Source organism: Choloepus didactylus, chromosome 6 (genome assembly GCF_015220235.1).
Source record: "Choloepus didactylus isolate mChoDid1 chromosome 6, mChoDid1.pri, whole genome shotgun sequence".
NCBI lineage: Eukaryota > Metazoa > Chordata > Mammalia > Pilosa > Megalonychidae > Choloepus > Choloepus didactylus.
This window is the reverse complement of record NC_051312.1, coordinates 134,889,243-134,898,448: the sequence shown is the minus strand read 5'-3', so window position 1 is coordinate 134,898,448 and position 9,206 is coordinate 134,889,243.

The following is a 9,206-nucleotide window of genomic DNA, read 5'->3' as shown; positions in this document are numbered from 1 at the left end:
TTAAGTACGGTGGGATTCATACCCTATGCCCTAGCACAGTGGTCCTCATCCTTGGCTGGGAGCATCACTTAGGAGGCTTTGAAAAATCAGGTGTCCAGAGAACACTGTAGACCAATTAAATCAGAATCTCTAAGTGTAGAACCCAGGCATTAGTATTTTTAACACTTTCCAGGTGGCCCCACTCTGCAGGCAAAGATGAGAGCCTTCACCCTAGAAGGACCTTCCATTCCCTGGATTAGAACCGCTGCCCTACATCGATGCCCCATTAAAAGCCCCTTTCTCCCTGGAATGGACCTACCAATTCTCCAGGACACCCTCTCCCATTTTGGGAATAAATCTTCTTCCATGTCCTAAACTCAGAGTCATCAAATCTGCATTCTAATCTGGCCACTTTCTCTTATTAATTCTTTACTCTTAAGCCAATTTCTCCACATTTCCCAAGCCTCATCCACGTAATGGGAATAATAAAAATACTGCATATCTTCCTCAAAAGTTTCTTATGAGGTTCAAGAGTCCAAGTACTTAGTAATAGGTAATTATTATTTATTCTCAAGAATAGATCATGGTTCAGGCTTGCCCCCTTTCCCCAGGAGGAGCTCCCGTTTCCTTGGCAAAGGAGGAAAAATTATATTTAGTGAATGCCCATATGTGCTAGGCACCCAGGTTAGAGATATGATCTGTGAGGAAGGGGCTAGGTCTGTCTCTTTCCCCACTCTACTACCAGAGCTTGTACATACATAATACACCCAGTAAATATTTGTTGACTGAATGGTCTAACTGAGGCTCAGAAATGTTAAGTACAAGTGTTAGATCGAGAGATTCAAATCCAGGTCTTACTGATTCTAAACGATGGCCTTATCTACTATGCCAGATTTCCTCATTCCCTAATATGGTCACCTTCCCACTCTATAAAGCAGATCTTTCCCTATTCCCCTGAACAGACCTCTTTTCTCTTTTCATTATAGGTTATCCACTAGTTTATCCACTAGAACAGACCCTCCTCATTTTGGGAGATACTCCCCCACTCCCACCTCATATTCCCTAGGATAGACCTTCAATTCTCCACAACCCACACCTCTAACTCTTAGAATAGATCATTGTTACTCAAGAGCAATGGATCTCAAACTTAAATGCAGATCAGAATCACCTGGAGGGCTTGTTAAAATGCAGATTTCTGGGCTCCACTCCCAGAGTTTCTGAATCAGTACAGGTCTTGGGCAGGGCCAAGAGAATTTGCATCCCTAATAAGATCCCAGATGAGGCTGATGCTGCTGGTCCAGTGACCACACTTTGAACCACTGCTCAGGAGACCCTTCACTCCCCAGTCTAGACCACAACATTCCCAGAACAAACCCCCTACTTGCCATCACAGCCTTTCCCTCAGTGCTCAGATGGACCCTCCATCATTTCCTCAAATAGATCCCCTCCCATTCCGAGATCAATCCTCCCCTTTTTCTAGAATCCTCCCGAACTCCTACCTTAGCCCCCTCTTCCACCAAGACAGAGCCTCCATCCGGAGCAGGTTCCCTAGACCCAGACATGAAAGGGTTGAGGATAATTGGCTTAAAAGCAGCAAGACTAGAGCAGAAAATTCCCATCTCAGCTCAGTGCCAGGAGCTAATCTAATAGACACAGGCTGCTCTGGGCAGGGATTTGTGGAAGTGCCATTGGTAAGGAGCTTTATTATGGGCCTTTGGAAAGAGGAGGGTAGCAGGGTCCTATGGGAATTGAAAAGCAATTTGACTGGGTGCCTTGGAACTGACTCAGTTCAGCTTCAACCTCCCCACTTCCCTTGCCCACCAAGACACAGACTCGTCTCTGGACAACTGATTTAAAAGTGTATTCGTCAATGGAAGAACCCTCTGCTGGCCACTCGGGGAGATGCAGCCCAGGACTGGGAAGGAGGGTGGATAAAGAAGAGGGAGACTGACCAAGCCTCTTTCCCTCCCACGGCTGGCTTGGCAGCCCATGCCCAGTATATTAAAACGGAGCCCACCGTCTCTCACATGGCGCCCCTGAGGCAGGCCGTGAAGAGGGGCATAGGCACTTGAGTGGGGACAATGGACAGGGGAATGTATCCCTTGCGTTTCCTGATCTCCCAGAAACCCTAGGTACAGCCCCTGCTGGTTTTTTTTGTTTTTTTTTGTTTTAGTTATTATTCATTTATTTTTAATTATGGTAAAATACACAACATAAGAATAATTTTAACCATTTTACATAGACAATTTTTGACATTAAGTACATTGACAAAACTGCATAACTTTTATTACTATTTCCAAACGATTCTCATCATCCCAAGCAAAAACTCATACTCATTTAGTAATAACTCCCCATTCCCAGGCCCCCTTCCCCCCACCGGTAACCACTATTCTGCTTTTTGTCTCTACGAATTTGCTTATTGTAAGAATTTCATATAAGAGAAATCATACAATATTTATCTTTTTCCATGCTTATTTCACTCAACATGACGTCTTCAAGATTCATCCATGTTGTAGCTTGTACTAGTACTTCATTTCTTTTTACAGCTGAATACTATTCCATTGTGTGGCTATACCACATTTTGTTTATCTCTCCATCTATTGATGGACATTTTGGTTGCTTCCACCTTTTGGCTACAGTGAAACTTCTGCAATGAACATTGGTGTACAGATATGTGTCCAAGTCCCAGCTTTCTTTAGGGTACAGTATATACCTTGGTGTGGAATTCCCAGGTCATATGATAATTCTATGTTTAACTTTCTGAGAAACTGTCAAACTGTTTTCCACAGCGGCTGTGCTATCTTACATTCCCACCAACAATGTAAGAGGGCTCTTTATTGATCTCCACTTCCTCACCAAAATTTATTTTCCATTTCTTTTTAATAATAGCCACCATACTGGGTGTGAAGTGGTATCTCATTCTGGTTTTAAGTTGCATTTATTTAATAGCTGATATTGAGCATATTTTCATATACTTATTGGCCATTTGAAAATCTTTGGAGTTGGAGGAGTTTTTTAATATATTCTGGATATTATGGTTTCCAAATATTTTCAACCATTCTGTAAGTTGTCTTTTCACTTTCTTGATAATGTCTTTTGATGCACAAAATTTTAAATTTTGATAAAGTCCATTTAATCTATTTTTTCTTCTATTGCTTGTGCTTTTAGTATAAAATTTAAAAATCCATTGCCTAGTACAAGATCTTGAATATATTTCCCTATGTTTTCTTCTACGAGTTTTATCATATTAGCTCTTATATTTATATCATTGATCCATTTTGTATATGGCAAGTGGTAGGGGTCCACATCATTCTTTTACTTGTGGATTTCCAGTTGTCCAAGCACCATTTGTTGAGACTATTCTTTCCCTGACTGAGTGGACTTGGCAACATTGTCAAAACTCAACTGGCGGGAGAGGAATGGATGCCGGGCCCCAGGTGCAGCTAAGGTGATGCAAAATGGCAATGGTGACCTCAGATGGCATGATCCTATATAGAGAAAATCCTGAAAAATCTACAAAAAGCTACTACAGCTAATATATGAGTTCAGCAAAGCAGCAGGATACAAGATCAACACACAGAAATCAGTAGTGTTTCTACAGACTAGTAATGAGCATTCTGAGGAGGAAATTTAAAAAAATTCCATTTATGATAGCAACTAAAAGAATCAAATATCTAGGAATAAATTTAACTGAGCATATAAAGGAATTACATACAGAAAACTACAAAACATTGCTAAAAGAAATGAAAGAAGACCTAAATAAATATAAGGACATTCCATGTTGATGGATTGGAAGACTAAATATTGTTAAGATGTCAATTCTACCCAAATTGATTTACAGATTCAACACAATCCCAATCAAGATTCCAAATGCCTACTTTGCAGAAATGGAAAAGCCAATTATCAAATTTATTTGGAAGGGTAAGGGACCCCGAATAGCCAAAGAGAAGAACAAAGTTGGAGTACTCACATACTCACACTTCCTGTCATTAAAGCATATTACAAAGCTACAGTGGTCAAAACAGCATGGTACCAGCATAAAGATAGATATACTGACAAAAGGAATCAAACTGAGAGTTCAGAAATAGACCTTCAAATCCATGGCCAATTGATATTTAATAAGGCTGCCAAGTCCACTCAACTGGGAGAGAATAATTTTCTTCAACAAATGGTGCTGGGAGAACTCAATATCCATATCAAAAGAATGAAAGAGGACCCCTATCTCACACCTTATATAAAAGTTAACTCAAAATGGATCAAAGAGCCAGGACCATCAACGTGCAGGCAAGCATCTTCCAGAGCTTGTGGCAGGCAACAGTTTGTTAAACTTTACACCAAAGCACAAGCAATGATAGAAAAATAAATAAATAAATGTGACCTCCTAAAAATTAAAAACTTTTGTGCTTCAAGGACTGTGTCAAGAAAGTGAAAAGACAAGCTACCCAATGGGAGAAAATATCTGGAAACCACATACCTGATAAGAGGTTAGTATCCAGAATATGCAAAGAAATCCTATAACCAAACAATAAAGACAAACAACCCAATTGATAAATGGGCAAAAGACTTTTGAATAGACATTTTTCCAAAGAGGAGATACAAATGGCTAAAAAGCACATGAAAAGATGCTCAGCATTACTAGCTATTAGGGAAATGCAAATCAAAACCACAGTGAGATATCATTTCACACCTACTAGAATGGCCACTATTAAACAAACAGAAAACTACAAGTGTTGGAGAGGATGTGGAGAAATAAGAACACTTATTCACTGTTGGTGGGAATGGAAAATGGTATAGCCATCCAATTTGGATGACTTTTATTTCTTTCTCTTGTCTGACTGATTTGGCTAGAATTTCCATTACAATGTTGAATAACAATAGTGACAGTGGGCATCCTTGTCTTGTTCCTGATCTGAGGGGGAAAGCCTTCAGTCTTTCACCACTGAGTATGTTTCCTGTGGGTTTTTCATAAATGCTCTTTATCATGTTGAGAAAGTTCCCTTCTACTCCTAGTATTTGGAGGATTTTTATCATAAAAGGACATTAGATTTTTTCAAATGCCTTTTTGGCATTGAGATAATCATGTGTGTGTGTTTTTTTTCTTCATTCTATTAATGTGGTGTATTAAATTGACTGATTTTCATATGTTGAATCATCCTTGCATTCCTGGAATAAATCCCACTTGGTCATGGTGTATAATCCTATTCTGTTGGTTCAGTTCGCCAGTATTTTGTTGAGGATTTCTGCATCTTTTTCATAATAGATATTGGTCCATAATTTCCTTTTCATTTATCAGGGTCATGCTGGCCTCATAGAGTTAAGAAGTAACCCTGCCTCTTCTACTTTTTGAAAGAGTTTGAAAAAAAAATGATGTTAAATCTTCTTTAAATGTTTGGTAAAAGCAGCAGTGAAGCCATCTGGTCCTGGACTTTTCTTTATTGGGAGGTTTTTAAATTATAGTTTCAATATCTTTACTTGTTATAGGTCTGCTGAGATTTTCTGTTTCTTCTTGAATCAGATTAGGTAATTTGTATGTTTCTAGGGATTTGTCCATTTCATCTCCTGCTACATAGTCCCATTTCTTTTTTTTAAATGCAATTTTATTGAGATATAGTCACATAACATACAGTCCTCCAAAGTGTACAATCAGTTGTTCATAGTGTCATCATATAGTTGTGCATTCATCACCACAATCAATCGTTGAACATTTTCATTACTCAAAAAAATAAAATTAAAATTAAAATAAAAAAAGAACATCCAAAACATTCCATTTCCCTCTGCCTCCATTGTTCATTTACTTATTTACTTTTTTTTAACACTCATTCATTGTTTTTTTAACTTTATCACAAAATTAAAAAATCAAACAATTAAAAAAACATTTCAAACAGAACCAAAACAAAGGAATAAGAAAAAACAAATAACCTAAAATAATGACATTGCTTCCAACATGTTCCTACCCTACCCCAAGAAAATAAACAAACTATAACCAAACAAACAAATAAGAAAAACAATTAACCTAAAATAACTACTTTGCAGCCAATTTGTTCCTACCATACCCCCCCAAAATTAACAGACCATAGTCATTCCTGAGCATTCCCATAATATTAAGTTTACCATCTATAGCTTATCTGTTCTTATTAGATTATTGTTCCCCCTTCACTATTTGCTGTCTATTGCTAGGCCCTCTACATCCTACAATATAAACTATTTATTTTACATTTTTCACAGAGTTCACATTAGTGGTAGCATAGAATATCTCTCTTTTTGTGCCTGGCTTATTTCACTCAGCATTATGTCTTCAAGGTTCATCCATGTTGTCATATGTTTCACCACCTCACTTCTTCTTACTGCCTAGTATTCCATCGTATGTATATACCACATTTTGTTTATCCACTCATCTGTTGAAGGACATTTGGATTATTTCCATCTCTTGGCAATTGTGAATAATGCTGCTATGAACATTGGTGTGCAGACAACCGTTCATGTCACTGCTTTCAGATCTTCCAGGTATATACCAAGAAGTGAAATTGCTGGACTGAAGGGTAACTCTATATCTGGTTTTCTAAGGAACCACCAGACTGTCTTTCAGAGTGGCTGTACCATTATACAGTCCCACCAACAATGAATAAGAGTTCCAATTTCTCCACATCCTCTCCAGCATTTGTAGTTTCCTATTTGTTTAATGGCAGCCAATCTAATTGCGGTGAGATCTCTCCTTCATTTCTGAAAGATCACTTTGCTGGATATAGAATTTGTGGTTGACAGTTTTTTTCTTTAAAGAGTTTAAATACTCTCACTGCCTCATATCACTGTCTTCTGGCTTCCATGGGTTCTAAAAATAAATCCACTGTTAGTATTATTGGGATCCCTTGTATGTGACAAGTCACTTCTTTCTTGCTGCTTTGAAAATCCTCTCTTTGTCTGTGGATTTTGACAACTTCACTATAATGTGTTGTTTGGGTTTGCTAATGCTGCCTTTTCACAGAACACCAGAAATGGATCGGCTTTTATAAAGAGGGTTTGTTTGGCTACAAAGTTACAGTCTTAAGGCCATAAAGTGTCCAAGGTAAGTCATCAACAATCGGGTACCTTCACTGAAGGATGGCCAATGGTGTCCGTAAAACCTCTGTTAGCTGGGAAGGCACGTGGCTGGCGTCTGCTCCAGAGTTCTGGTTTCAAAATGACTTTCTCACAGGATGTTCCTCTCTAGACTGCAGCTCCTCAAAATATCACTCTTAGTTGCCCTTGGGGTGTTTGTCCTCTCTTAGCTTCTCAGGAGCAAAAGACTGCTTTCAAAGGCCATCTCCAAAATGTCTCTGTAAGCGGTAGCTCCTCTCTCAGCTCCTGTGCATTCTTCAAAGTGTCCCTCTTGGCTGTAGCAAGCTTGCTCCTTCTGTCTGAGCTTATATAGTGCTCTACTAAACTAATCAAGGCCCACACTGAATGGGCAGGGCCACACCTCCATGGAAATTATCTAATCAGAGTTATCACCTACTGTTGGGTGGGTCACATCTCTATGGAAACACTCAATCAAAGAATTAGGATCTAATCAACACTAATATGTCTGCCCACACACGATTGTATTAAAGATAATGGTGTTTTGGGGGACGTAATACATTCAAACTAGCACATGTGCCTTGGTGTAGATCTCTTAGCATCTATCCTGCTTAGAGTTCAATGAGCTTCCTGGAGTGTATCTTCATGGCTCTTATCAGATTTTGGGTTTTTCAGTCATTATTTCACCAAATATTTTTTTCTGCTCCTTTCTTTCTTTCTTTCTTTCCTATTCTTCTGGAACTCCAATGATGCATGTGTTAGTATGCTTGAAGGTGTACCACAGGTCCCTCAGGCTCTGTTCAAATATTTCTTCATTATTTTTTCTTTCTGCTGCTCATACTGAATAATTTCAATTGTCTTGTCTTCAAGTTCCCTGAGTCCTGCTTCTGCCTGTACAAATGTGCTGTTGATGCATCTAATGAGGTTTCTTTTTTCTTTTCAATTACTGTACTTTGTAGCTTCAAAATTTGCTTGGTTCTTTTTTGTAATTTCTATCTCTTTATTTTGTTCAGACAATGTGTTACTAATTTCCTTTAGTTCTTTGTATATTGATTCCTTTAACTCATTGAACATATTTAAGATAACTGATTTAAAGTCCTTGACTAATAGTTTAAATGTATGAGCTTCTTCAAGGATCTGGCAAATTCTTTTTTCCAAGTGAATTCTTTGTGTGTTTATAAAATTTTTTGTTATACCCCTGAAAATCTAGTTCTCCCACTCCTCTGAGATTGCTAGATTTTTATTTTGTAGTTGTTGTTGAGGGCTGGAGCCATCAATTTGTGACTTTTCCTACCTACTTCTGCTCCCAAACCAGGAATGGAAAGAGAAAAGAGAAGAAGAGAAAAAGCTGCTGCTGCTTTTGCATGAGGGCCGTTGGAAAAATGATCAAAAGCTTTGATCAGAGATCAGACCACACACACACATATTTTGGAGGATTAGGTCCTAATAGCCCACCCTAGCACCAGCGAGCTGCACCAGGGGCCTGGGCTATAGCCCCCACTGTGTCCTGCCACACAGTTGTGGGATAAGGGATAATAGCTGCTGTGCAGAGGATGAAATTGACTTATATTTAATGCAATTTACCAGCCTCTTTCTCCAGCTCTTCCCTGTTTGTTGCAGTGTTCCACTAGATTCCAGAGTTCTAAAATAGTTGATTCAGACAGTTTCTGCCACTTCAGTAGTTGTTTTGGTGGTGGGACTGATTCCTGGAACTTTCTATTCTCCATCTTCCCACAATCCACTGTCCTGCTGTTCCTTTTAAAAATTGTAAATATTTTAAAATTATAAGATTATAACATCTGCAACAAAATCAAACAATATAGGAGTATGTTTTATTAGAGAAATTGTAGGTTTACAGAAAAATCATGTGTAAAATAAAGAGTTCCCATATATAACCCCGAAGAGTATCTTTATAGTGTAATATTTATCTCTCCATCTTTCTTGCTATATAGTCCCATTTCTTTTTTTAATGCAATTTTATTGAGATATAATCACATAACATACAATTCTCCAAAGTGTACAATCAGTTGTTCATAGTTGTGCTTTCATCACCACAATCAAACTTTGAACATTTTCTTTACTCCAAAAAATAAAATGAAAATTAAAATAAAAGAGAATATCCAAAACATCCCATTCCCTTCCTCCCCCCATCATTCATTTACTTTTTTTAATAC